This window comes from Pongo pygmaeus, chromosome 2 (assembly GCF_028885625.2).
Source record: "Pongo pygmaeus isolate AG05252 chromosome 2, NHGRI_mPonPyg2-v2.0_pri, whole genome shotgun sequence".
Taxonomy (NCBI): domain Eukaryota; kingdom Metazoa; phylum Chordata; class Mammalia; order Primates; family Hominidae; genus Pongo; species Pongo pygmaeus.
Genome location: NC_085930.1, coordinates 18,401,477 through 18,428,740, shown reverse-complemented (window position 1 = coordinate 18,428,740; position 27,264 = coordinate 18,401,477). Strand labels below are relative to the sequence as shown.

General features: G+C 35.9%; 1 protein-coding gene across 21 annotated transcripts in view; it reads left to right on the top strand.

Moving 5' to 3' along the window:
* Window positions 1-27,264, top strand: part of ROBO2 (roundabout guidance receptor 2) — a 608,922-nt gene that overhangs the window by 91,153 nt on the left and 490,505 nt on the right. The window lies entirely within an intron of this gene.

The window sequence follows — 27,264 nt, the reverse complement described above, 5'->3', positions numbered from 1 at the left end:
AGCAGGCAACCAAAAAGGCTATGTATAGACAAGTTCTTTTAGCCTTCAGTAGCTTGCTGTTTTGTTGTGTTCTAATGGCATTAAATGTTTCTAGATAAGTCTCTTCTCTCCAGATTTACTCATGTCTAGCATGTTTTTCATACAGATTACTTGACTGTATCCAGGTGGCATGTATGTTTAAGATAGCTAAGCAAAAACAAACAAACGAACAAACAAAAATCAATAGTAAAAAGAGATTTGAGATCCTCAGGAGATATTAAACCTGCCAATAACATAAGGGGAAATATATAACCTTCAAGAATCCATAAATATGAAAAGTAAGTTGTTGATAAGCTCTAAACTCAATGAGGGAAGGAACTATGTATTTCTTTAAATTAAAAAAAATCTATAACATGTATTAAAGTGTCTAGCATAGTTATCAATGCTCCATAAAATGTGTTGAATGAGTATAGCATAGTCTCCATTCTCTTTTTATAATTTACTTGTGAGACTAGAGAATTTAGGAAATATTCTTTTGTTTATCAGATTTGACAATTTAATTTTTAAAATAAATTAATTGGAAGAAAATTACTACAACTTTCTGGTAAAGTGTTTATATATGTTTGTGAGTAGCTGTGTTGTTTTAAAAGAGTAATATTCTAAAATAGTGTCATTAAAATAGGGAAAATACATTATTAAGTTATAAAGTGAATTCATTTGAAATCAGTCATTTAAAATATATTTAAATTGGATTAATTTGGGTGCATGTTTTCCTTTAGAATAGGACCTAATATATTGCCATGGCTCACTCTTAAAATTATGAAAATTAAAAGAAGCTTATTATAATCTTTACCTACAAAATGTGTGTGATTTATTATACGGTTGTGATTTTTATCCAACACTCTTGTATTGAATGATGATGTTTAATAATATTGTAATACTGTATGTCAGAAGATTTATTGTAGTTTTAATTTCTCTGAGCCAAGAGACAGAGTACTTGGATGCGTTTTGGTGGTTATTGACTGATAAGCAATAAAATGATCCTACATAGAACTCAGTGGTAAATGTTTTTCCAACTCTCTCTGATTAATATGGGTTTTTTTGGTGTAATATGTCAATTTTATCAGATTTAAATTTATCATTAAACTAGCTGGTAGTTTCAGCTCACGGAAAGGCTATTTTGTCTGAGCTATCATATTTTAAACAATATTATTTATACCACAAGGAAGGTCCTGATGAAAAAAAGTCATTCTTGATTACTGTTTGATTAACCAAAAATGTCTCTATAACATTAGATGAAATGAATGAACTGTATAGCTGTAGAATTTGAAACTTTCAACTATTGCTAATAGATGAGTAGAAGTTTCCATTCACTAAAGAGTCACTAAATCTCTTTTGGCCACTGATGTTTTTTTTTAAGTACAAGAGTCTTTATTCTCTAGAGTGTGAAAATGTCTACAATAATGTGAGGCACTGGAAAAATGAAGATTACTAAAGATCGAAAATAATTCATGTAAACCATGCTTGGGAAGTTTACAATATTTTTGAGTTTAATTCAACAAATATGTTTTGAACATCTTCTCCATGTTAGGCAGTGTGCTAGGCTGAAGGTTTACAGAAGTGAATGTATCTTAAGGGAGAGATGAGTGGAGAGGAGATGTTTATGGTTGCTCCATATGAAATAGCCAAGCATAGAAGCATGCTGTATAAATGCTCCACATACAGTTAACTATGAATAGGAGCATCTAAATAACTTTTAACTTCTTGCTTCTTATAGTCTTCAATATGTCTCTGTGCTTATTTATTTATATAGCAAAATGCATAATAGGACATTGTGTGGCAATTATGGTTTATAAGTACAATGTCAAAGTTTTTTGGGGGTCATTGGGAGCAAAAAGCTGTTAGCGATTTGAAGCGCAAACACACACTATGGAATAAAAATTTTCCATTTTTTTGTCAGGTGATATTTTGAGAGGGTAGTGATGAGGCCACTGGGGAGGAAGACAATTGAACATATATGTGATTTTCAAGGTAGCAAAAGACTCTGGAACCCACATTGTCCCATTTCTATGAATTGCATCATGCCTTTGTTATCACTGTGCTAACAATAAGATTTCACTCAGGGAAATCAAATAACAACTCTATTAAGAACTTTGAAACCATCAAAAGAAATCTTGGCATTATATTTATCAAATACTTGAAATCTATGTATAAAACAAATTATGATTAGGAAAGGAATTATGTGGATCTAAAGAACTGTGTATTTTGCAAAAGGCAAAGAAACAGCAATTTAGTACTCTTCTCTATTAAAATACATTCCGTCCTGGGATTCCTTTAGTTTTTATATTTATTCCTAATGAAAATTCACCCTGTAATTTTGCTTGGTATTTTAAAATAACATTACTGAGAAAATTGGACATATTTGGTAGTACACAGGGATAATTTCTAAAATACAACTATAAGTATTTACAAAATATAGTAATTTTTAGTATCCTACCATATTTGTTTGTCATGTATGTCGGGAGAGATGTCATTTTCTTATCTCTTTATTTTATTCAGAAGAAAATAAATCTGATGATGCTCATATATTTTCAAAATTCCAAGCAAAATTGTTCAGAAAAAGAGGTGGAAACAACTGAAGTTTATTCTGTTTTATTTCCCAAAGTTATATCATAGAAACATAAAAACAACCTGACCAACATGGAGAAACCCCATCTCTACTAAAAATACAAAATTAGCCGGGTGTGGTGGCACATGCCTATAATCCCAGCTACTTGAGAGGCTGAGGCAGGAGAATCTCTTGAACCCGGGAGGCAGAGGTTGCAGTGAGCCGAGATTGCACCATTGCACTCCAGCCTGGGCAACAAGAGTGAAACTCTGGCTCAAAAAAAAAAAAAAAAAAAAAAAAAGGAAAAGAAACATAAAAACAAGGATAGGTGATCTTTATGAGAAAATGCTTAAAAGCTATTTCCACAGAGTCTTTTTGGCCTTTTTCTCCATGATAGGTAACCTTTTAAAAACCAAAAGAATTAAAAAATATACCACACATTTGACTTTTTATTTTTGTAGTACTGATTTTGGTCAAAGCATTCTTGAAAAATTTAAAAACACATTTGCGACTTTTAACCTACTAATCTATTCTTCTCAGACAGCATAACAAGAATACCTTGCTTTCCAGGTAACTAGGATTACGGTACCACAAACAGGAAGGATAAACTGAAGGATAAAGGTTAATTTAGGATTGGGTTTTTTCAAGAAGTTTCCAGTGTTGGCACAGACACAGTCTCTATCTATGCCCCTTTCAATTATAAACCAACAGCTCTGCAGTGAGGATATTGTGAATGTTCACATCTTTACCTGTCAACACTTCTGAAACCCTTTCAGCACCTATGTCTCAGTCTATTCTTGATCAAAGCATGACCTACTCACTAAAGCTTTCATAAGATAATAATTTAATAAGAAACTCCCAGCCAGAAGACAAAGGAAAAGATTGTGAAGGAGGCCACTGCTAATTTCCCTCCCTACATAATCAAATCAGTACAGCTATCCAGCCAGGACTCATAACCCTTAATAAGTCACTCTACTCGATTAAGAGAAATTGATTTTCCTCTACTGTGGATCATAGTGATTATGATAAATATGGTATCTGCCGTTCACTGCGCTCCCCGGGCCCACCCCCCATTTGCTGCCAGTGTCCATTTGTTTGCAGGACGGCAGGTAAACGAGCTAGAGAGATGACGCCGTGTCATTAACTGCAGTTGGTATCAGTGCTTTGACAGCTGTGGAATTGAGTGGTTCCATAGATCAGCCTAGAAGCCCATGATAAGAGGCTTGGGCAGCAATTACACCTCCTGACAACTCTACCAGCAGCCTTCAACATGCAAAACTCCTGGGCTGCGATTTTTAATTGGAAATAGGGAAAGAAAACAGATAGGTGGGAATGACTGCAGTTTGAACTCTAGTTTTAGGATATGAAGAGTGATGTATAGAGGCCAAAGAGCCACATGCTACCTTCACTAGATTCTAACTTGATCCTAAAGTTATTTGGAGTCTGTGGTGGGTGTGTCTTGTTGTGATCGCTGTAATCAAATCTAGATTTCCAGAGAAATCAATCTCTTTTTAATTGAATTTACATTTTTTTTAGAGACAGGGTTTCTCTCTGTCACCCAGGTTGGAGTGCAGTGATGTGATGTCTACTCACTGCAGTCTTGACCTCCCAGGCTCAGGTGATTCTCCCACTTCAGCCTCCTGAATAGCTGGGATTACAGGCATGTGCCACCACACCCGGCTAATTTTTTTTTTTTTTTTATTTTTAGTAGAGAAGGGGTTTCGCTGTGTTGCCCAGGCTGCTGTTGACCTCCTGGAATCCAGCAATCTGCCTGCATTGGCCTCTCAGAGTGCTGGGATTTACAAGCATGAGCCACCGCACCCAGCCGCAATATCTTAATACACTAATGTTGACTGTAGAAACATTTCTGCCCTTTCTACTCACTTACCTGAAGAATCTTGAAGCAGTTGGTTTTATTTTGAATCATTTTCCATCACTGTACATCATTCAATAGTGCTTGATATTTTAACGTCAGTAAACAAACAAACAAATAAAAAACAGGAAAGTAATATATTCTGTCAGAGCAGAATTATTCAATTGCTTAAAGTTTTCATATAAACTTTCCATGTAGCATGTTGAATGTTTGTTTCTATAATTAAAAATACCTAAGATTATTGACTGGGTATCTGAAAGGGATTTTATATAGCACAGTACATAGAGTAGCAGTAATAAAGATGTATTTTTTACTGGTTTTTGCCTTTGTGAGTATTTTGGGTTTGGGACATGGTTGTACGTATTTCCTGTTTATATATTCTACACATAATGTGGTATTACAGAATGACGAATTATAGAAAGATCTGAAATATTATTCTTAACTAAGGAGGCAGTAAGATAATTAAGGAGACATTGAAAGTAGACTTCAGAGTTCTTTTCATAAAATAATAGATTTATTTCTCTTAAGGTTTTTATTTGGCCTAAGTCTGACTTAAGATTTTTATAAATTAGCTTCATCATTAAATACCAATGTACTTTTTTTATGGTATACTAAATTGTTGCTCCATTTGAGAATATTCTAATAGTATTAGGGAAAGTTAGTCTTGTTAATTCATATCTTTTTCTATATATGAATAAGAAAGGGCATAAAATCTGTGTGTGTGTGTTTTTTTTTTAAGAAATAGGGTTTTGCTCTGTCACACAGACTGGAATGAATTAGTGCAGCCTCAGACTTTTGGGCTCAAGTAATCCTCCAACCTCAGCGTCCCCAGTAGCTGGGACTACAAGCATGTGCCACTACACCCAATTAATTTTTTTTTTTTTTTGAGACTGAGTTTCACTCTGTCACCAGGCTGGAGTGCAGTGGCATGGTCTTGGCTCACTGCAATCTCCATCTCCCTGGTTCAAGTGATTCTCCTGCCTCAGCCTCCTGAGTAGCTGGGACTACAGGTGCGCGCCACCATGCCCAGCTAATTTTTGTATTTTTAGTAGAGACGGGATTTCACCATGTTGGCCAGAATGGTCTCGATCTCCTGACCTTGTGATCCGCCCGCCTCGGCCTCCCAAAGTGCTGGGATTACAGGCCTGAGCCACCGTGCCTGGCCATACCCAGTTAATTTTTTAAATTATTTTTTGTAGAGACAGGGTGTTGTTATGCTACCCAGGCTGGTCTTAAACTCCTAGCCTCAAGCAGTCCTCCCACTTTGGCCTCCCAGAGTGCTGGGATTGCAGTTGTGAGCCTCTGCATCCAGCCTCTTTTCTGATTTTAAAGATGAACTGGAGAGTTTCACTTTATTCTCACTACTCTTATTGCAGAGTCCGCTGTCCTTTAAAGTAACTTTAGTGTTATTACTTCTTAGCTTTTCTCAAGAAAATAAAGCCATCACAGTGGAATTTGGTGATATTGTATATATAACATCTTATTTTTTTTTTTTTGAGATGGGGTTTTGCTCTTGTTGCCCAGGCTGGAGTGCAATGGTGCGATCTTGGCTCACCGCAACCTGCGCCTCCCAGGTTCAAGCGATGCCCCTGCCTCAGCCTCCTAAATAGCTGGATTACAGGCATGCACCACCACGCCCAGCTAATTTTGTATTTCTAGTAGAGATGGGGTTTCTCCGTGTTGGTCAGGCTGGTCTCGAACTCTCAACCTCAGGTGATCCGCCCGCCTCAGCCTCCCAAAGTGCTGGGATTACAGGTGTGAGCCAGGGCGCCCGGCCGCATATATAACATCTTAAGCACATTTAATTTTTCTTTAATTTGCATTTAACTTTTTGTCCCTTGAGAAATAACAAAATGATGATAAAAGTTGTTAAAACTCTGGCTGTATCCCCACTGATTTTGAGGGACATCCTCCTCCTGTTACCCAGGGGATTCTGATTGTACAGTCTGTTGAGCCCGGACAAGTCTGTGCTTGAGAGAACCTCCCCAAACGGCTGCCTGCCTGTAAGAGACGGCGAGGAAACACAAGGAAGGAGACACATTTTCTTCAGTTCTATCTGCGTAAGCCTGAAACTTTATGTATTGAAATACAGCCAGATATATTCATAATCATCTCTTAGAGCTTGGCCATCCCAGTATCTTCAGTTCTGTGACCTTGACAGGGAAGGTCATTGGTGCAGCCCTTCCAAGCAAACACAGTTAAATTTAACAGAATTTTTTTTTCCAATATGCCAGACACAGTGGTAAACGTGTAATATAAAGATCGCTCTGACACTCATTTGAATCTGACCAACTACCAGGAACTTTCCTTCTTATTATCCAAAGCCTTTTTCTTGCAATTCGTTCTTTCTTAGCTTTTATAATAAGGGTTGATTATTTGAAAGTATGGTTCAATTATCCTTACCAGCGCTATAAGCAATTTTAGTTTCTCACTAGTTTTCATTTGCTTTTCATTTTTTGCAATGAAACCCATCACAATCTATTGACCTACTACAATTATTAAGTCTGTTTTATTTGTGATTATATTTTGTGAAAATACAATTAATTACTCATATTATCAATAATAGTACAATGTAGCATAATTTCTACCACACATTGTTAATTTACCAAACTACTTAAATCTGATTTATGGATTTTTTTTCTCAATAGTAGTTTAGATGCCATGATACTTTCAAGATGATGAGAGAATCATGAACAGAGAAGTTCCTTTCAAATGAAAAATGCAACTGTCACAGAATCTCTAGTGTATCCAGGTTAGAATATTTAAAAATATGTATTCATATTAGAGAGACATCATGGGATATGATAAGCAGAAAAGAGAGACACTAATTGTGAACAGATAAAAGGATTCACATATGTCTAAAAGCTTTTAAATAAAATATGCAGAGTGAGTTTTTAAAACTTTTTTCCTGTTTATCCCTTGTTTAACATTCCGTTTTAGTTCTAAGTCGATCCTACAACTAATAACAGATATGAAAAGACTTGGAATGATTGTCTCTGTGTTCTTTGTGCCATAATTTAAAGTGGCCAGAAGCAAGCAAGTGGAAGAAACAGGACAATTGCAGAGTTTATGGAGGATTAGGCCGATTGCAGGCTTCCACACTTAGGGAGGAGAAAACATCCTCATGAATATGAGATTGGAGGTGTCTAGCTGTGAGAAAGGAAAAAAAAACACATGTCTGGCTCTGGCTCTGTGTTGTAAAGCATGCTGGTCTCTGTGCTAGACCATGACTTAGCAACCGAGCTGTTTTTAAAAGTATTTGTGTTATAAGAATTTATTATATAATTATATTCTATTAAAGGTAAAACAGGAGCAATCTGGCCAGTTCTGATCACTGAATCTATAGTACAATTTGAGTTGAGATGAAACAAAAACAGCAATAGAGGAAAATGTTAAAAGTTTAAATTTAATGTTACTGAGGGTTAATCTGATTATGCTTAAGACTGTGGAGTTGGAGACAAACTGCTTCCAAATTCCCTGATTAAAAAAAATTGAAAGATTTTATTTTATACAAGTAATTTTCTGATGTTGAAAACCTTGTATTATACCTCCAAAATCTGAATGTTTTAACAAAAGGAAAAATCTCCTTCCATGTACTTTATTCCATTAATACACTCGATTCATATTTGAAAATTATTAAATTTTAAATTCAATAGTAGATTGTACTTGGAGCGGTTCATCAAACCAGCCATTTACCTAGGGTGTATTAATACTAAGCAGCCTTGCAGCCACATCTACCAGTGTTTTAAGAGCCTACTAATAAAAATATGATTTACTGCCTAAAGTTTCTTTTTGAATCCTGCATCACTTGTCTGATTTGGAACGCAGATATGAAACCAGCTCAAAGTTAACAGTTCGTAGCTGTGAAGATCAGTGCCTGCTCACGGCAGAACAATTTTCAGAGTATGTTGGTATTATTGCCATTTTGCACTTTCCAATAAAACGTTTTGTTCATGTAGGCTGTATCTTCTGCACTCAGGCTTTAAAAAGACCTTTCATCCCCACTTTCTCTGAAGTTGGACAGCAGCCGCAGTAGCAGCTGCCTCTTTAGTCACTTTGCTTCCCCTCATTTTGATAATTATGGGCAAAGGTCAATCATTTTCCCATCAAGGAAGATCCTGACAACCCCACATGTCAGAGCCTAAGTTATAGATGACATGCTTGTCAACACCAAAACTCAGAGAGTGTATCTTTACCCCTCATGACCAGCTGAAAGTCAAAACCCTACTGCAAACCAGGGCAGGAGGGGATGAAGGAAGGGTGGCTGTTTGCCCTGACTTTGTCAACTGCAGACATAGTTCCAGGGAGATTTTTGTAATTTTAAACTCTATAAATGAACAATTACATTCCACTTGATAAACATGAACTGTGAGCGTCCTGATTGAATGCAAATGCTTCTGTTAACAGCATGACCTTGTAGTGCCTTAGACGGAGAGACTTTGGTTTTATTGTGGAGATTGTTCTTAAACCTAGCTGAGTTTTTTAGATTAAGATGAAATGTTTTAAAGCTGGGAGGGGGGACAAATAATGATCTTTTAAAATAATAACTAGATTCCGGGTGAACTAAAAGCCTGGCTAGGACCATTATAGGAATACAGACACTCAATTCAGTTCAATAAACACTGAAGGGATATGGAGAGAGACATTTTATTTATATTATGAAATTGGATATTAAATTTGCACTGCTCAGATTATGTCAGATATTGATTTGGATTCACTTACGTAATACCTCCCAGTATCCCTAGAATCAGCATTCAAAGAAATATGCATTAGTGTGAGCATGGTGGTAACTGGGTGCTAAAAGCCTAGGCCAAGCAAATCACAGAACCATCTGCAATGGAGAGTTTGTGCTCCAGGGGTCCTAGGGTATTTGAATTTCTGACCATCTACGAACATATTACCTACATGTACCTTCAATACTCCCAACACTTTGTCCTCCCAGAATATGATATGAGGTTAAAATTTAGCCCAGCGTCCCAATTTAATACCTACTCATGGCGTCCCTTTCTTTATATAATCAAACCTTTTTGTAAAATTCTTTGGGTAATTTTATTACAAATACTTTTTAAGGGCTTTCTGTTTCAAAGAAACCTGTAATAACTCTTCTTTTTCTTCTTGTTAGAACAATAATAAATCCTCCTATACAGTAAATCATTACCTCCTCACTTCTCACTTGTTTAAATCGAAATTTTTATTTACTTCATTCTATGAGTGTCAGATAGTGAGTTACTTACAGGTATGCTGTGATAAATTGATAATAGGACGTTCATTGTCAGGATGAAAGAATACATTACTTTCCAAGAAAGTTATGACCCAATGTGATAATTTAGGATTACAAAGAAAATGTATGAAGTATTTCCTGAAATGAACAATGTGATTTGATCTTATAGCAAGTAATATTTATCCCAGATTCTTGAGAATTAAAGTCTGCATAGAAATGTAATAGGTTGTGAGTCTATGATTCTGTGTTGTAGCTGAGCAGTACTTAACTCTTTCCTTTATATGCTAAGATGGGATGTACATATAAAGCCCCCCCTTGTAATAGGCTTATAACAGATGTACTTCTTTTATAAACAGCCATTATCCTTGGACGTATATCTGTTCAGGCAGAATGACCTACTGTTGGTCCCACTCTTGAAGACCATTGCTTTGCTTCTCTTCTGCTCTGGTCCATTTCCTTGTTGCCTACATTCCAGTTGTTCACTTTCCATGATACCCATAAGAAGGGAGTCAAAGGCTGTTGACAAATGCACAGGTGTTTTGTCACTTTTCTTACATCCTACCCCCTTTCAGTTATTCATTATGGTAATGGCACTTTGTGATATGCAATTTCTGGATTTATGACCCATTCTTGATAAGCATGAATCCAGACTGCGTGTGCATCTTTGATAAGGTTCTAATTGGATAGCGGTGACCTTTCTGGATGTAATTGTGGAAGGAAGATTAAAAAGCAGTCCAGAAAGTGACAGGTTTGGGACAATAACGTATGAATTTGGCTCTGCTGGCAGGCAAGAGATGTAAGCCGTGATAAATTAGAGGCAAACCAAACAAGCTTACTGAATGATTTTTCATTTCTGCTACATCCTTGGGTAAAAGTCTGTTGTATGAATTGCACTAATACTGCCATATTCCTCTAGCCCTGTGTTAGACTACTTGTTTACTAATTGCAGAAACTGGCAAATTATTCCTTTAATGTAGTTTTACAGTAACCGAAGGCTGCATACTCAATTGAAAATATGGGCTCCATTTTGCATACTTGTGCTGTCTTATACATTGAACAGTCAGTGAGCATTTGGAAGAGAGTCATCCAAACTCATAAAAACCTCTCTCTCTGTTTCTTTCTCTCTCTTTCCTTCCACCCCCTTTCTTATATTTGTAAGAAAGGCTATTAGAAATTTCCATGTATACACCCAAATCCTGAGGACATCTTTTCCAAGTTTAGAGATTTAAAGATGGATTATAAAGAGAATCCATTTATCAAGGTAACTTGTTAATACACTGTCATTAATATTCTTCTGTATTTGATAAAGTCTTAAACTCTTAATGTATCTTCCATGTTGAATATATAGCGGAAATACACTTGTACAGATAATTATGTTTATTACATATTTAAAGGATAAGAACACATACACTGACGTGCAAGCACATATACCCCTTCAGAGAAAGACAGACAAAGATTTGTTTTCCTCCAAAGTGATACTTCTGAGGAGTGCTAATATATAATAACCTAATCTTAAGGACATTACTATAATAAAGGCTAAAGAGCAGTGGCTTTGTAAATCTGTCTTCCTTGCTATTGGAGCCTGTTGCTTATACACACATGGAATACAAAATAAATTGTCCACATAGCAGGCAAATCAATACGTGGGTGTCCCTACCAGGATTAATCATGGGAGGAATTCCGTCACCACTCACACATGGCTGCATTCAGGGTGCACAGGGCCTATTACTTCTGCACGTGCCTTTAAAGGGAGCCCTCTAGAGCTTGCTACAAGGGCAGGAGAAGACAGCTACCTCTTCTGAGGGCCTGAGGTGGGTCAGACACCAGGCTAGGCATGTGCACGTACAGAGTTCTGTTCTAGCCTCAATGCAATGCAGGGACCTGTCGCTAGTAGCCCTGTTTTTACAAGTGAAAAGAGAAGTGTGTTTCCCTACCCCTTCCTCAGCAGGAAGTCTGGCACCCAGCAGTCACTCTCTCAATGGAAAACGAAATGAATAAGGCCGGGAGAAATGAAGTAACTCAACTAAGATTGTACTAATTGAAAGCCCAGCAAATCCAGATTTGAATCGGACTCTGTGTGTCTTAATACAAGCAAGCAAGCAAATAAACAAAAAGCAAACTGCCAGCTGCAGTACCTTATGACAGCTTTGCAATTTACCTACCAGACACCATTTTCTTAAACAACAGCTTTTTTTTTTTTTTTTTTTTTTTAGATGGAGTCTGGCTGTGTCGCCCAGGCTGGAGTGCAGTGGTGCAATCTTGGCTCGCTGCAACCTCTGCCTCTCAGGTTCAAGCAATTCTCCTGCCTCAGCCTCCCGAGTAGCTGGGACTACAGGCATGCACCACCACGCCTGGCTAATTTTTTCTATTTTTAGTAGACATGGGGTTTCACCATGTTGGCCAGGTTGTTCTTGAACTTCTGACCTCAAGTGATCCGCCCACCTCAGCCTCCCAAAGTACTGGGATTACAGGTGTCAGCCACTGCATCCGGCCCCACAGCTTTTTTGAAATATAATTCATGTACCATACAACTCATCCACTTAAAGTGTCAGACATCACTTTAATATTTATATTTTATACTTATTGTAAACTCAGTATATATAAAATCATAGTGCCTCTTCTTTTAGCTGCGTTTAATACTTATGGACTGAAGACCTGTTCATTTTTAACCTAAGTAGAGAAAATATAGAGTCGAGAGTATTTTTCTCACTTGAAATCAGTAGTGCCTATTTTTGCTAAATTTTTTGATTCCTAATTATTGCTATTCTTCCTGCATTTCTCTGACATCCATCATTTCTTGCCCTTTTTTTTTCATATTTTTTACTATACTGGTGCCTTCATATTTTTACCATACTGGTGTGTCAGGCATTGGGACTATTCTTAGAAGATGTTTTGCTACTCTATTCCACTCTGTAAACTTACGGACAATTTAATTGTCCTAAAACATTTACCTTCTCCATGACACGTGCTATTCTTAAAATAAGTTATATCAGGTTAAATTAAAAAGAAAGGCCTTCAATGACTCTCAGTGTCCTGCATGATCCGATCTTACCTTATTTAGACAACCTTTCCTTTCGTAATTCCTATCAGAAAATGCCTTTTCTACACAGACCAGCCACTTCATGTCTCACTTACAGTAATGTTTATTTCTGACTTCGTAGCTTACCTGACTTGTTTAACCAGTTTACTCTCCCTTTTATTTCCCTAATTCATATGACCCAGGATGAGAATTCAATAGTATTTCCTTTATCAAGTCTTACTCTCCCACACATTCTCCTAATACCTTTGCCTGCCTTGAAATCCTACTGGGCTTGCAATTTGTCCCCCATATTTAACTCTTGGCAGACAGTGGTCCCATATTTTTTTCCTCATGAGTATTTCATATGTGGACATCTTGACTCTCCGACAATTTTAAATTTCTTGAGAATCTGTTCCATGCCTGATTTCTCCCTCAGCAGCTTTCTACCCTCTTTGCAGTATGTTCTTCTTAAAATAATACATTTTGATTTGTCTCATCTATATATAAAATACACATGCATATGCATATGTACATAGTTTTGTTTGAAAAGAAAAATGATTTACAATTTATTTAAACTTTGTAAACTTCAAATAAAATATTGGATCGACTACATTAACTCACATTTGAAAGGACTGTACTGATTAAAAATATGACAAATATATGGCACTGGGGTTCTAATGTAAAGTTAGTCACTAATTTTTAGAAAGTAAGCTGACTGGGAGAAGGAAGTGTAGATAAGTAGATTTTCATCAATTCCAAGATACATGCTTTCGTGATAAACTTAAATATAATTAGTTTTCCTTCAGGCCTCAAATACCAGATAGTTGTGGGCCTTGTGAAATAATTTTGTATTAATGCCTTGCCAAGTGGAACGTGATGATAAAAATGGACAGTAGCTACTTCTCTCATCATTTTTTTGTCCTATTTTAATATCTCTAAAGGTAAAAACGTATATTATGATAGGAAGTAGTCAGTTGCCCTGGCACATTTTTTTTTTTGTCATTTGCTCTTAAGTGTTAATATTATATATAATGAAGGTACTTAGATTCAAACTGAAATGAATAAAGTTAATTGGCTTTATACCTGGTTTGCAGTTCAGAGTCTCTATGATAGATACCTGGAGAGTGACTAGTATAGTTTAGCTGGGTGTGCATGGGCTGAAAGGATAATATGAAGATTACATTTTTATGGGAGTCCAACAAAGGAGTTCTAAGTAAAAGTGATCTGTGAGCCTTAAAAAAGTATTAAAATAAAATAAGATGAATATTGATTCCTGAGAAACATGTTTGAAGTTTGAACCTTCGGCTCTAACAATTATGGTTAACAAAAAAAATGTATATTTATATTTTCAAGGATATTATTGTGATTGCTTGTAGCTAATGTTCTGAAGGAACCACTGTGTTTTAAGTCATGTCTTTTGGCTTGTTTTTTTTTTATGTGGCATGAAGTTCTAAATAGCTTTATACAATTAACAGAGGCATTATTTTTAAATGTTAACTAGGCTAGGTTAATATTGTTCAGGCTTTTATGTGTTTAAAAATATTCCCACATACTCTAAAAATTAAGCAAACTATGGAACTATGATGGATCTAGTAAGGTAGCACTTTTCTTGGTGTAACATCATTTTTTTTTTTGCCTCCATCCCACATCAACTGAATGAGATAATCGATGGAAAGACTTGAAATAAGTGTGGCATAAACACATCAGTTTATGTGTTTCTAGAAAAGATCTTTTCTGTCACAGTAAACGCCATGGTAAATTCTTATTTTCTAATTAATATTCCCTCATGTTAACAATCTAACAGCATGCTTCTTCATTTGTTCTTCATTCCAGTGTGGCATTATTGCTGTTTGTTGGTTGAACATTGGCTGTGATCTGAGACGCCTGGTATCTTGAGTTTCTGAGGTGATGCTGTCATGCTCTTCACCTGCCTGAGGTGCTGATTAGAAAGCACAGTTACAGCCACTGCTCAAGTCATCTGAAAATTTCCTTCCTGCTAAATGTTACAGGGTAGAGGCCATTAGTTCTTCTACAAGCTACACACTCCCAGCCTGCTGCCATGTCATGAAGCCAGAGAAATCAAAAAGCCACCTACTGACCCTCCCTATTGTCTGGGCTTGTCGTCTTCTATCAGTAGTGTGCCACAATCAGCGAGATACACATGTACCTCCTGCCTGCTCAGGGTTTGGCCGCCCCCTGCTCCCTGCACCTGTTTGCTTATACATGAGCTTTGCATGTTTGAATTTAAATAGACACAGGAGGGTGGAGCGAGGGAGGAAGGGCGATGCCTCTGTCAGCCGCGGTTCATTACTACAGAGGAGCCAAACCCAGCGAGCAGGGAAACGGGGAAGCCTGATAACATGGTAGTAGGTGATGAAAGATGAGTTTTCTCTGTGGGAATCATTTTTTCCCCTTTTAAAGTTGAATGGGGTGGGTGATTATTAAGACAAGATTAATAATCATTTTGATTATCGTATCTATCAATAGATGATATTTTCAATTATATAGAGAATTAGAAATCAGATGGTGAATTGCTACCTGAGTCTTTTCCAAAGTTACCTTTCCTTGATCTCTTCCAATGATGTCATTGCAAAAAATTGTCTAATTTATCAAAGAAACAACATGAAATTCAGGCATGCATACAGGTGTAAAAAGGCCAAGATTTGGCCGGGCATGGTGGCTCACGCTTGTAATCCCAGCACTTTGGGAGGCCGAGGCAGGCAGATCACCTGAGGTGAGGAGTTCGAGACCAGCCTGGCCAAAATGGTGAAGCCCCATCTCTACTAAAAACATAAAAAATTAGCTGGGTGTGGTGGCACGCGCCTGCAGTCCCAGCCACTCAGAGGCTGAGGCACGAGAATCGCTTGAACCCAGGAGACGGAGGTTGCGGTGAGCCAAAATTGCGCCACTGCACTCCAACCTGGGTGACACAGCGAGACTCTGTCTCAAAAAACAAAAAAAAAAAAGAAAAATGGCCAAGATTTAGTAAATATATACACTGGGGACTCATATCTGGGATATATGCGATATGAACCTGTTTATGGTAGAAATTTTTTTACCTAACAAGAAACAATACTATCATCTTTCTTTTTCAACATGTTTACTAAATTATAATTTTCTTAGGTTTAGCAAATGCTCATTTAGTAATTGTGTCATCCTGCATCTGGGCTTCTAGGCTTTGAATTAGAAAATCTGAGACTGCTTGCTGCCTTTGGTATTTATTAGTTCCATGACCTTCGGTGAGTTCTTTAATCTGCCTGAGGCTCAGTATCTTCATCCACAAAAAGGGAGCACTGCTGCCCACTTGAGGGGGCCCCAAAGGGTGGAAATTTAATGACATAATAATTGTGAGTGCTCTTTTCAAACTGTAATGTGTTATATAAACATCAGATATTGTTTCTATTAAGACTGATGTCATGTAAGATTAACCATGGTCTCCAAAAGATACGATACTCATAGTTTCATTACTAAATAAACTTATAAAGTAAAACCAAAATACTTTCAAAAATAAATTGTATTAATTATTACCACCATAATACTGAAAGTTTTATGGAAATATTTCCTGTGTAAAGCACACCGTTGTATGTTAAAATGTTTTCCTGGTGACTTTCTTCCTATGTGTAATTTTAAAAATAATTCTACACTATCAAGATAGAATTTTATTATAATATTACTGCTTAATATGACACTGTCTTCTAATTTTATTGTGCCAAGAATTTGTGCAAAAGTTACACAGGCAGATAGTTACATTCTTTTTTCCTTTGGGTTTTCAATACGTACTCTAACAAAGGAAAGATGAAAGAAATCAGGGAGAAGATCTGGCATTTAGAAACACACACTCCCTCCCACACACACATCCACTCTGAAAAGTTATAAAGGATCTGTTGAATTTGGGGGATACCTTGAAGAACTTCAAGCTGTCACCATTTCACTACCCCATGCGGTTTGAGCAAATGAGCAGCCTTGAACTTTGCACACAGAGACATGAGTCCTGGGCAGAAGGCAGTGCATCTGCAGGTCCTTGCATGACTAATTTCCTGTCAGCAAGTGATTTTATTATCATTTAAATAAGAATGTATAATAATAGCTGTAAACTTGGCAGATGGCTGAATTGGTAAATTTTAAAGGAGATAGGTTTGAAATACTTCTGTGCTTGCTCCTTCAATGCCTTCACCCACTCCTTAAGCCCCATGGCAATCAACTATTTTGGTTACTACTTTTGATTTAACCACTGTGTTCATTCCTGTCGATTAAAGGGGCTTTAATAGCACAATATTGTGATGGCTGTTTAAGCAGAGGACATACTGTGTTTCACTGCTTCTTCTTTACACCGGGCATGGGGGAGGCCCAGTTATTGGTAGGTACTTCCCTTTTCTTCTAATAATTTCTGCATGAAAAGTTTTTTCTTTCTCTCTTCACTCAACACTGAAGAGGAAAGGAAAACTACCTGAACTTCTTGGTTCGTATTTCTCATATAAAGTTAAAACAGTGTATAAAAAGAACTATTGTGTATTCAGTTCTCATGTTCCCGTTCCTTCATCAACACAGCCTTATCAATACAGCAATAAATGAGGACAGTCTGAAGCACAGGAGAGACCACTAATATTGCAGCCAATTTTCTTTCCTAAAAAGTACAGGTGCAAAAAGAATTCATATCAGATGAGATCTTACAAATATTAAACACCATTATGTCAAGCAAATACCGCTAAATATGAAACAAAATATTGACTCTATTACATAATATAGTTATGGTTAACAAAATAAATCTAATAGGGAATTTTAAACTACCAATTTAGCTTAATTAAAAGGTACAATTTCCTCAATCCTGATTAAATAACAGTAAAAGCATAGATTGAATCCACTCCCTCTGAGATTTTTAAAAGAATGTTTGAGAAAGCTTGATGTTGGAGTTATAATTACACAACAGTAATCTGCTTATTCCTTTGACTTAAGATATTAAGATCACTACTAACCAAAGTTCATTAATTGAAAGCTTGGAGACAAAGTAAATTTTTTTTTCTTTTTTTTGGAGACAGAGTCTTGCACTGTCACCCAGGCTGGAGTGCGGTGGCATGATCTCAGCTCACTGCAACTTCTGCCACCTGGGTTCAAGCGATTCTCCTGCCTAGCCTCCTGAGTAGCTGGGACAATAGGTGCACGCCACCATGCCTGGCTAATTTTTTGTATTTTCAGTAGAGACAGGGTTTCACCATGTTGGCCAGGCTGGTCTTGAACTCCTGACCTCGTGATTTGCTCGCCTCAGGCTCCTAAAGTGCTGGGATTACAGGCGTGAGCCACTGCACCCGGCCCAAAGTAAATTTTAATGGTGTCTCACAAACATATGTGTGAAGATGGTAGTATTTAATGTAGACTAGCCATGCTAGCTTGGGGAATTAGTATTTATGCATGCCCTTACTAAGCTTTCTTAGCAGGTATCACCATGCTTAGAAAAGTCAACTTGCAACCCGTGTGTAAGACAAAACATTTGTCACGAGTTCAGTACTTGTCAAGTGGGATGTACATTCTCAGAGGTCAATAGTGGCTTATAGGAGATTTAGATGTGTCTGTTGGCATTAATCGGCTACACACATCAGTCTCATCCAACTCACAGCTTGAACTTCCTTACCTACCAATATCTGTGTTGGCTGCCTGAAAAGCAAACGGTTTAGCAACAGATTTGAGAATAGATGATTGACTTGGTTCCATTCAGTCTTGTCCCAGATGTGATCTTTATTAAATATTTTGGTGATGAGGCCTTATTTTTTTTTCTGCTTTTGTGATTCCATTGTCAATTAGTGTTGTGGTTCTCATTTCCTTTCTCTCTAAATTCTGCACATTTATTTGTTAATGTACTGTACTCAGTCTACTGTTTAGGGGGGATTACAACTAACTTGTGAAGTAACAGGAAAATTGATGAAAAAAGAAAGAGCAAAAGAAAATGCTTCCTCGGGAAAATGTCACATTGGATGATTATTTTATTTATTCCTGATTTTTTCTTTTTCTGCAGATACATGATTATGTCATTGTTTCAGTTATATGAAACAAAAATTAGATGTGGAGGAAAACTCTAAATAGGGAACTCTAATGTTCTTTTAAAATGAAGAATTTAACAAAAACACTCAAAACTCCCCTGCTGGGCTCAAGCAGGTTGAAATTAATTCAAGACGGCAGATAAAATTTTTAACCAGGCCGAGTGGAGGTGACGGATGTGACAGCTCTCAGTTAAAATGTCTTTTAGTGGCGAATGCATGCGTATTAGTCAAGGGATGTGACATAGCTGTCCCGGGTGAGAGAAAATGAACCAATGACCATTTGCATTGAGAACAAAAGAAAAATTCTTTATAGTAAAATGTAAAGAAAGACAAGTAACTTGAGGTTTCATATTTATTTGTTCGTGTTTGACAATATTTTTGGTAATCTTTTTACCGCAAGAAAACCTCTGAAAGTTAGCATAAGCATATTTTTTAAGCAGTGATTCTTTTCTTTCTCCTCCATATATCAGAAAATAAATGTTGAGTAAAATGTCTGTGCCCAAGACAGTCAGTTAAACTTTTTTTTTCCCCTGCGAAGAACAACAGAAAAGTATCTGTAGATGGTCATACTTCAAAAGTTGTACAAAAAAAGCCTTACCAACTGAAAACTCAGTTTCAAATTTGTCTAACGTGAATAAAATACTGGAATGAGAAGCCTTTTTTTTTTTTTTTTTTTTGTTATAAGAACACTGGCTCCCTACTTTTCTTCTTTCTAATAATAAGACAACTTGGTTGTGTATTATAAAGCAAAGCAAATAAAACAAAAATGGATGTGATTCTATGGCAGAATGTTATAGGGAAGGAAAATTATTTGGAAACTACAATTGGCAGGATTTGACCATGTGAAAGTCAAGTTTCATTAACTTTAGGAACAGATGCTTTCAAGACATAGCAGTTACCAGTTAGAGCTACAAGTATAATTGAGTTTTATAGTATAGGGTTTATTTTTCCAATTAAAATCAAATTGCATTATCATAATTTTGTTATTAGAAGATGTAACACTCTGGCTTAAAAGGAGTACTCAAATGTAGACCTAGATCTTGTCCTCTTTTGATCAAAAGAAAAGAATGGACAAAGATGTATTTTAGTCTCAACATTAAATACAATTTCCACTTTAGAAGGTAGTCGTTACTTCCTTGAATAATGTATCCTCCCCAAAATGGTATATGAGAACATAAAAATTTATTACAACATTAGAGCCAAAAATAGAATACAAATATTTGTATACAAATATTTGTATACAAATATTCAGTGATGCTAAGTGGATTCAGAAAATGCTACCGAGTTAAAATTATAATTTATCTGGATCTTCGGTGATAAATAGGAATCCCTTACTTAAGGGAGATGAAGTTTCTTTAAGGTGAGGTAAATGGAGAAGTAAGTTTTTCTCTTGTATTTTTGGCCTTTTCTTGTCTCTCTTTTCTGGAATTATCAAGCTTTCCCTCATTCAGAGTGAATGCTTTGTGAATCTTCTTTTTGTGAATCTGCAGTGTAATTCTATGTGGACAGACAGCTTTCTGTTAACGTACACTATTTTGACAGACTGCAACTTTGATTTGCTGTTCAGGCTTTGACTATATTCACATTATGGCTTAAGTATTTTCTTTCATAGTCATTTACCAAGTGCCCAACACATTTTTACATCAGAGAAAAATACATTTTATTTACTTTCCATGCCCAGCTCAGCAAGAAATGGTATTTTCATCTATGTCTTGCATTAAAAATTGCATTTGCAAATGGCATATTTAGATGATGTTGAAGAAATTAAGCAATATCAATGGTACCTTTTCATAGTGTGAACATGTAAAATTTGTCTTTAAATAGGAAAATACTATTGGTTTTCTTGGAACTGCTCCCATTTAAAGTCTATCCTTTAGATTTTTTTTCAGTCCAATGCCTTTGCAAATTTCTAGTACACACTTTCTACTACTGTAACTTTACTACAGTCCTCAGTTTTACTACACTACTTGAAAACATGCATTTTTAACAATCTCCTGCTCTTTTGCTTTTGATTTTCTGGGCATATTCCTGTTACCCATTGTATTCATTCAGCAGAGTACATTTATGCTACAACCATGGACTACCTGTTCACAGCTGTAGATTATTCAGAATCTTCTTGATACTGATAATATCTTCTTATTTACAGTTTGCTGGTATACTGAGAAAATGCGGTAGAATAACTTTAACAGAAGTACAATGTAAGCCACATAAATAATTTAAAATTTACTAGGTTCTGTAGTAAAGAGGAAAACAAAACAGCTAAAATTAATTTAATATTGTATCTAGCCTAATATCCCAAATTTTATATCAATATGCAATCAGTAAAACATATTATTAATGAAATATTTTAATTCTTTTTTATTACACTGAGTCTTCGAAATCCAGTGCGTACTTAATACTTGCAGCACATTTAATTCTAACTAGCCATATTTTGGTGATCAATAGCCACTGCTGACTGTGGCCACCATACTGGATAGCGCCACTCTAAGACCTTGATACTCAAAGTGCCCCATGAACAGAGAGCATCCACATCACCTGTGAGTATGTTGGTTGTATAAAATCTCAGCCCCATGCCAGGCCTACTGGATCCAAATCTTCCTTTCAACAAGATCCTGAAGTTACTGGATGCACATTAAAGAAAGAAAATCACTACATTTCTGGTTTCCCAAATGCATAGAAAATTGGTGTTAATATTACTTCCCATGCCATAGATTCTTTTCCAAACAGCTTTATTGAGATAAAATTCATATTCCTTATAACTCACCCTTTTAACATTCAAAGCTCAATGTTTTTTAGTGTATTCACAATTGTGCAACTATTTCAGTTATCTAACTTGATAATATTTTCCTCGCCCCAGAAGAAACACTTCTACCCATGAGCAATCACTCAGCTCTTCCTTCTTTGCCCAGTGACTGACAACCACTGATCTACTCTATCTATGGAATTTCCACTTCTGGACATCTTACATAAATGGAGTTATTTAAGATGTGGTCTGTTTTGTTTCACTTAGCATACTGTTTTTAAGATTCATAACTGTTGTAGCATGTATTAGTACTTTATCCCATTTTATGGCCCAAAAGTAATCCATTGCCTATGTATACCACATTTTGTTTATCCATTCATCGATTGGTGGATGTTTTAGATGTTTATACCTTTTGACTGTTATGAATAATGTTTTTATGAACATTTGTATACACGTTTTTGTTTGTAAATATGTTTTCAATTCTGTTGGAAGTATATCTAGGAGTGAAATTGGTGGGTCATGTATTAACTCTGTTTAATTTTTGAAGGAACCACCAGACTGTTTCCAAATCAGCTGCACTATTTAACATATCCACCAACAATGTAGGAGGGTTTCAGTTTTCCCACATCCTTACCAACACATATCGTTGTTGTTGTTGTTTTTAATTCTAGTCATTCTCATGGGTGTAAGTTGTATATCATTTGGTTTTCATTTTCTTTCTTTAATTACTAATCATATTGAAAATTTTACATGCTTATTTACCATTTCTATTCCTTTTTTGATAAATGTCTATTCAGATCCTTTGCCATTTTTTGATATTTGTTTTTTTATTGTTGAGTTGTAAGAGTTGTTTATACATTTTGAGTACCAGTCCCTTATCAGATATATAATTTGCAAATACTTTCTCCCATTCTGTGCATTGTCTTTTCACTTTCTTTATGGAATTGCTTGAACCACAAAAGTTTTAAATTTAATGTCCTATCTATCTAACTATCTATCTATCTGTCTATCTATCTATCTATATCTATCTATCTATCTATGTATCTATCTATCTATCTATCTATCTACGTATCCGCTTGTGCTTTTGGTGTCATATCTAAGAAACCATGGGAAATTCACCAATCAGATGTAGATTTGGTCTTTTCACATAGTCCCATATTTCTTGGAGGCTTTGTTCATTTCTTTTTACTCTTTTTTCTCTAAATGTCTCTTCTTGCTTCATTTCATTCATTTGATCTTCAATCACTGATACCCTTTCTTCCAGTTGATCGAATCGGTTACTGAAGCTTCTGCATTCATCACGTAGTTCTCGTGCCATGGTTTTTAGCTCCATCAGGTCATTTAAGGACTTCTCTACACTGGTTATTCTAGCTAGCCATTAGTCTAATCTTTTTTCAAGGTTTTTATCTTCTTTGCGGTGGGTTCAAAATTCCTCCTTTAGCTCGGAGAAGTTTGATCGTCTGAAGCCTTCTTCTCTTAACTCATCAAAGTCATTCTCTGTCCAGCTTTGTTCCGCTGCTGGTGAGGAGCTGCGTTCCTTTGGAGGGGAGAGGCGCTCTTACTTTTAGAATTTGCACCTTTTCTGCTCTGTTTTTTCCCCATCTTTGTGGTTTTATCTACCTTTGGTCTTTGATGATGGTGATGTACAGATGGGGTTTTGGTGTGGATGTCCTTTCTGTTTGTTGGTTTTCCTTCTACCAGTCAGGACCCTCAGCTGCAGGTCTGTTGGAGTTTGCTAGATGTCCACTCCAGATCTTGTTTGCCTGGGTATCAGCAGCGGAGGCTGCAGAACAGTGAATATTACTGTTTTATTACCTATTTTATTTTTTACATGTTGATATCTAGTTGTATTGGCACTCTTTGTTGGCAAAACTATTCTTTTCCTCATTGAGTTGTCTTTGCAACACTGTCCATTATCAAATAATCATTAATGTAAGGATTTATTTTTGGAATCTAAGTTATATTCCTTTGATCTATATGTCTGTTTTTATGCTAGGACCACACCGTCTTGGTTACCAAAGCCTTGTAGTAAGCTTTGAAGTTGGGAAGCCTGGGTTATCTAATTCTGTTCTCCTTTTTCAAGACTGATTATTCCAGGTCCCTTACATTTTTATATACATTTTAGGACCAGATTATCAGTTTCTGCCAAAAAAAAAAAAAAAAAAAGGAGCTAGGAATTTTATAGAGATTATATTGACTCTATAGGTCAATTTGGGGAGTATTGCTATCTTAAAAATATTGTCTTCCCATTCATGAATATGGAATATTATTTCATTTATTTAGACTTTTGTTTATTTCTTTTAATGGTGTGTTCTAGTTTTCAGTGTATAATTCTTACACTTATTTTGTTAAATTTATTTTTCATATTTTATTCTTTTGGATATAATTATAAATTATATTTAAGATTCATAACTGTTGTAGCATGTATTAGTACTTTATCCCACCTGCATCAAACACTGTTGAATGGTTTCTTTTGCCTTTAAAATTAGGGCAGACCTTCTAAAACTGTATGCACTATTCCAGTTTGCTAAAACCTTTCAGTAGTTCTAGTAGCAAGTGAAGTAACCTCTCAATAATATCATTTTTAGCACAGTTTTAGTCTCATTTTTTTACCTTTAGACCACAAATATTAGAAACCATGACATTGAAAAGATAGAAAATATACAATATGGAACAATGATTTCCCAGCTTTTTTCCCCAGTATTCTCCTTCGGTATTGCTATAAATTTCGTGTCTTTCTGTACTGGTTGAGAAGGGTTGAGACCGGGTAGAAAATGCATGGCAAATGTGGTCAGGTTTGATTTTACTTTAGAGCGTGTTAAACAATGTAACATTGTATATTTATGCATATGAATCATTTTGTATTTTTCATAATTAAATTGATGTCAATCCCAATTTTATTGAATCCCAAATATCAGCTGGCTCTGCAGTCACCAAGAACTGTTGTTAATGTGCTGTTGTACCTATGACATTGGAAAACCATTATTAGTTAAACCAATTGTCATACATATTAGTTATTTGAAATTCAGTGGGAGGAACATTTTCCTGTGTATTGCAGGTTGCTGTGAGAAATGATAAATTTTCTTTCAAGGATTTCAGTTGTGTATGTGAAATAAATTCTTAACATTTTTAAGCTCCTGTAATATTGCAGGCATTTTACTTTAGTAAAATAGTAAATAAAATATACTTCATTTAATTTTAACAAATTTGTGCTGGTGATTAGTACTTTTTAATATATTTATTAGAATATTAATTAGAATATATGAAAATATTTATTAGAATATATAAAAATATTCATTAGAATATTCATTAGAATATATAAAAAAACAAGAATTAAGCTAAGTAATTATTAAAAAGACAAGAATTTGAATAGAGTTCTTCTGTTTCTAATGCTTATATTATTTTTATCTATATCAGTTGTTCCCAAAGTTTGGTCCCCACACCAGCAACATCAATATCACTTGGGAACTTCATAGAAATACAAATTCTTGGACCACCCCAAATGTACTTAATCAGAAACTCTGGGATGGAGCCCAGTAATTGGGATTGACTGGACAGGTGATGTCAATGATGAGTCTGCACATTAAATAGGCCCTACAGATGAGTTTGATACACACTAAATGTAGAAAACCATATTGTTATACCACTGATTATATGTCTATAGATGTGACCCGCCCCTATCTTTCTTATTATTCTTCTTTGACTCACTAATTTTTGCTGCTAAAGCAGAACCAGGAAATAATTCAATGTTTCATTCCAACTTACTAAGAGATTCCATACTTAACAATGAGTATTCCTAAATATATTAAGGTTAGCATATAATTGAAAGGTTAAAATATCTAAAATTCGATTGAATGTTTTCACTGTAAACTATATTCAGCTTCAATGTCTTGTGCTAAAAGTCTTATTTTACTTCATTATGGCAGCTTAATGATTCTCCAATTCCCAGGTTGAATTTCCAAGGAAAGAAACTTATAAAAAGTTCATGCTCGGGGAATTCTTTTGCTTTCTGTGTGGGAGTGGAGCAGTTCTTTACCCATCTTCCTTACCTCCATTGAAAAAGACAAGGTAACTGAAGGCCGTTGGAGTCCATGGGATGAGGACTTGTTAGCAATTAGTAATATGTGAAGAAACTGTCTGTTCCCTATTTTTTGGTATGCTGACCATAAATTGATTTGAGTATTCTTGCTTTACTTTATTGTAGGTTGAAGGGAGCTATTGCTTATGAGGAAATTCATTGTGTTCTAAAGCCAATTCTTTTTTTTTTAATTTGTAAAAACTTTTTTATTATTACTATTATTATACTTTAAGTTTTAGGGTACATGTGCACGATGTGCAGGTTAGTTACATATGTATACGTGTGCCATGCTGGTGTGCTGCATCCACTAACTTGTCATCTAGCATTAGGTATATCTCCCAATGCTATCCCTCCCCCCTCCCCCAACTAAAGCCAATTCTTAATCAGAGTTTGAGACACTGTTTCTATATCATAGATTATCTATATTTTATTCTGGAGGGCAAAAATTGCCACTTAGATATTACATGTCAGCGCATATATATTCTAAATTTCTCAGGGGAGTTGTGGGAGATAAACAATGATAGTACACAGCAAAAGTCCTGAAATACAGCCCTGATTGTCCCTGCTTTTAGCCTAGATGTTCATATTTCAGTTGTTTGATTTAATGAATAGAAAGGGAAACATAATAATTACAACTCAAAATTCTCATATGCAATGAATCTAATCTCATTCAAGTTGCCTAGTCCCTAAACATGGTCGGTAAAAGTATACTTTAGAGCTGTTCTCTTGCAGGCTGAGCCGAGGAGTGAAAAAGGTTAACTGAAAAGTTTGAAGGATATTTAAGTTGACAATGTGCAATGCATGAATTGGACACCAGCCAGGACCCAGTAAACCCCCTGTGCCAACGTTAGGTAGAACTCATTGATAACCAAAAGCGGTTAGTAGAACCTGTCTCAGTGAGTACGTTGGTCAATACAGGCTTCATGGGAATGGCCCCTGTTATTAATGTTTGAAGACTATGACTTGCCCTTAAATAGCTATGATTTAGAGAACTACCCACTCAAGTCACTAATGTAGTTCAGTGTGTGAAAAACAGACGGCAAGCCATATGAGGTAAGTTAATACATGTAACTGGGGATACTGCGGGAAGGAGACGGTTGAATTCTTTGGAGGAAAAGTGGTTTACAAATTGAATATATTAAAAATGAATATTATTACTGGTTTACTCATCACATGAAGAATAGAGCCAGGGGATAAATACCTCTCTAGCTCTTGCAACTCAAGAGATGTTTTTCGTATCTTAGATAATAAATACTTGCAGTAGGTTTAACTCATAACTAAAAGTGTGTGCTAAGAGACTCCCCTAGAAGAGTGTGTCTTCCGACATGCTGAATTGCCCTGGGGTTGGTGGCAGCTTAATAAAATATGTGAGTGTTCAGTGCGGAGCTGTTAAGTTATTTATTCCACTTCTGATACTGCATGCATGAACTGCCACTGTTTGATGAATCACTGAAGAGAATGGGAACTGACAAACAACTCTTCCTTTAGCGGCTGGTCACACTGACAGCATCAATAGAAAAACACATCATGGGTTCTAAAATGCCACATTTTCACCATTTACCCTGAATAAGACATGAAGCTCTTTAAGGAAAGCAGTAGTACGTTATCATTAAGGGCCAGCTGACAGAGAGGCAAGTGTGCTTTGAACTCTCTCAAGTCATCATTCTTAATTTCTTCTCTTCTTAGATGGAAGGCCCACCCACATGGGTTC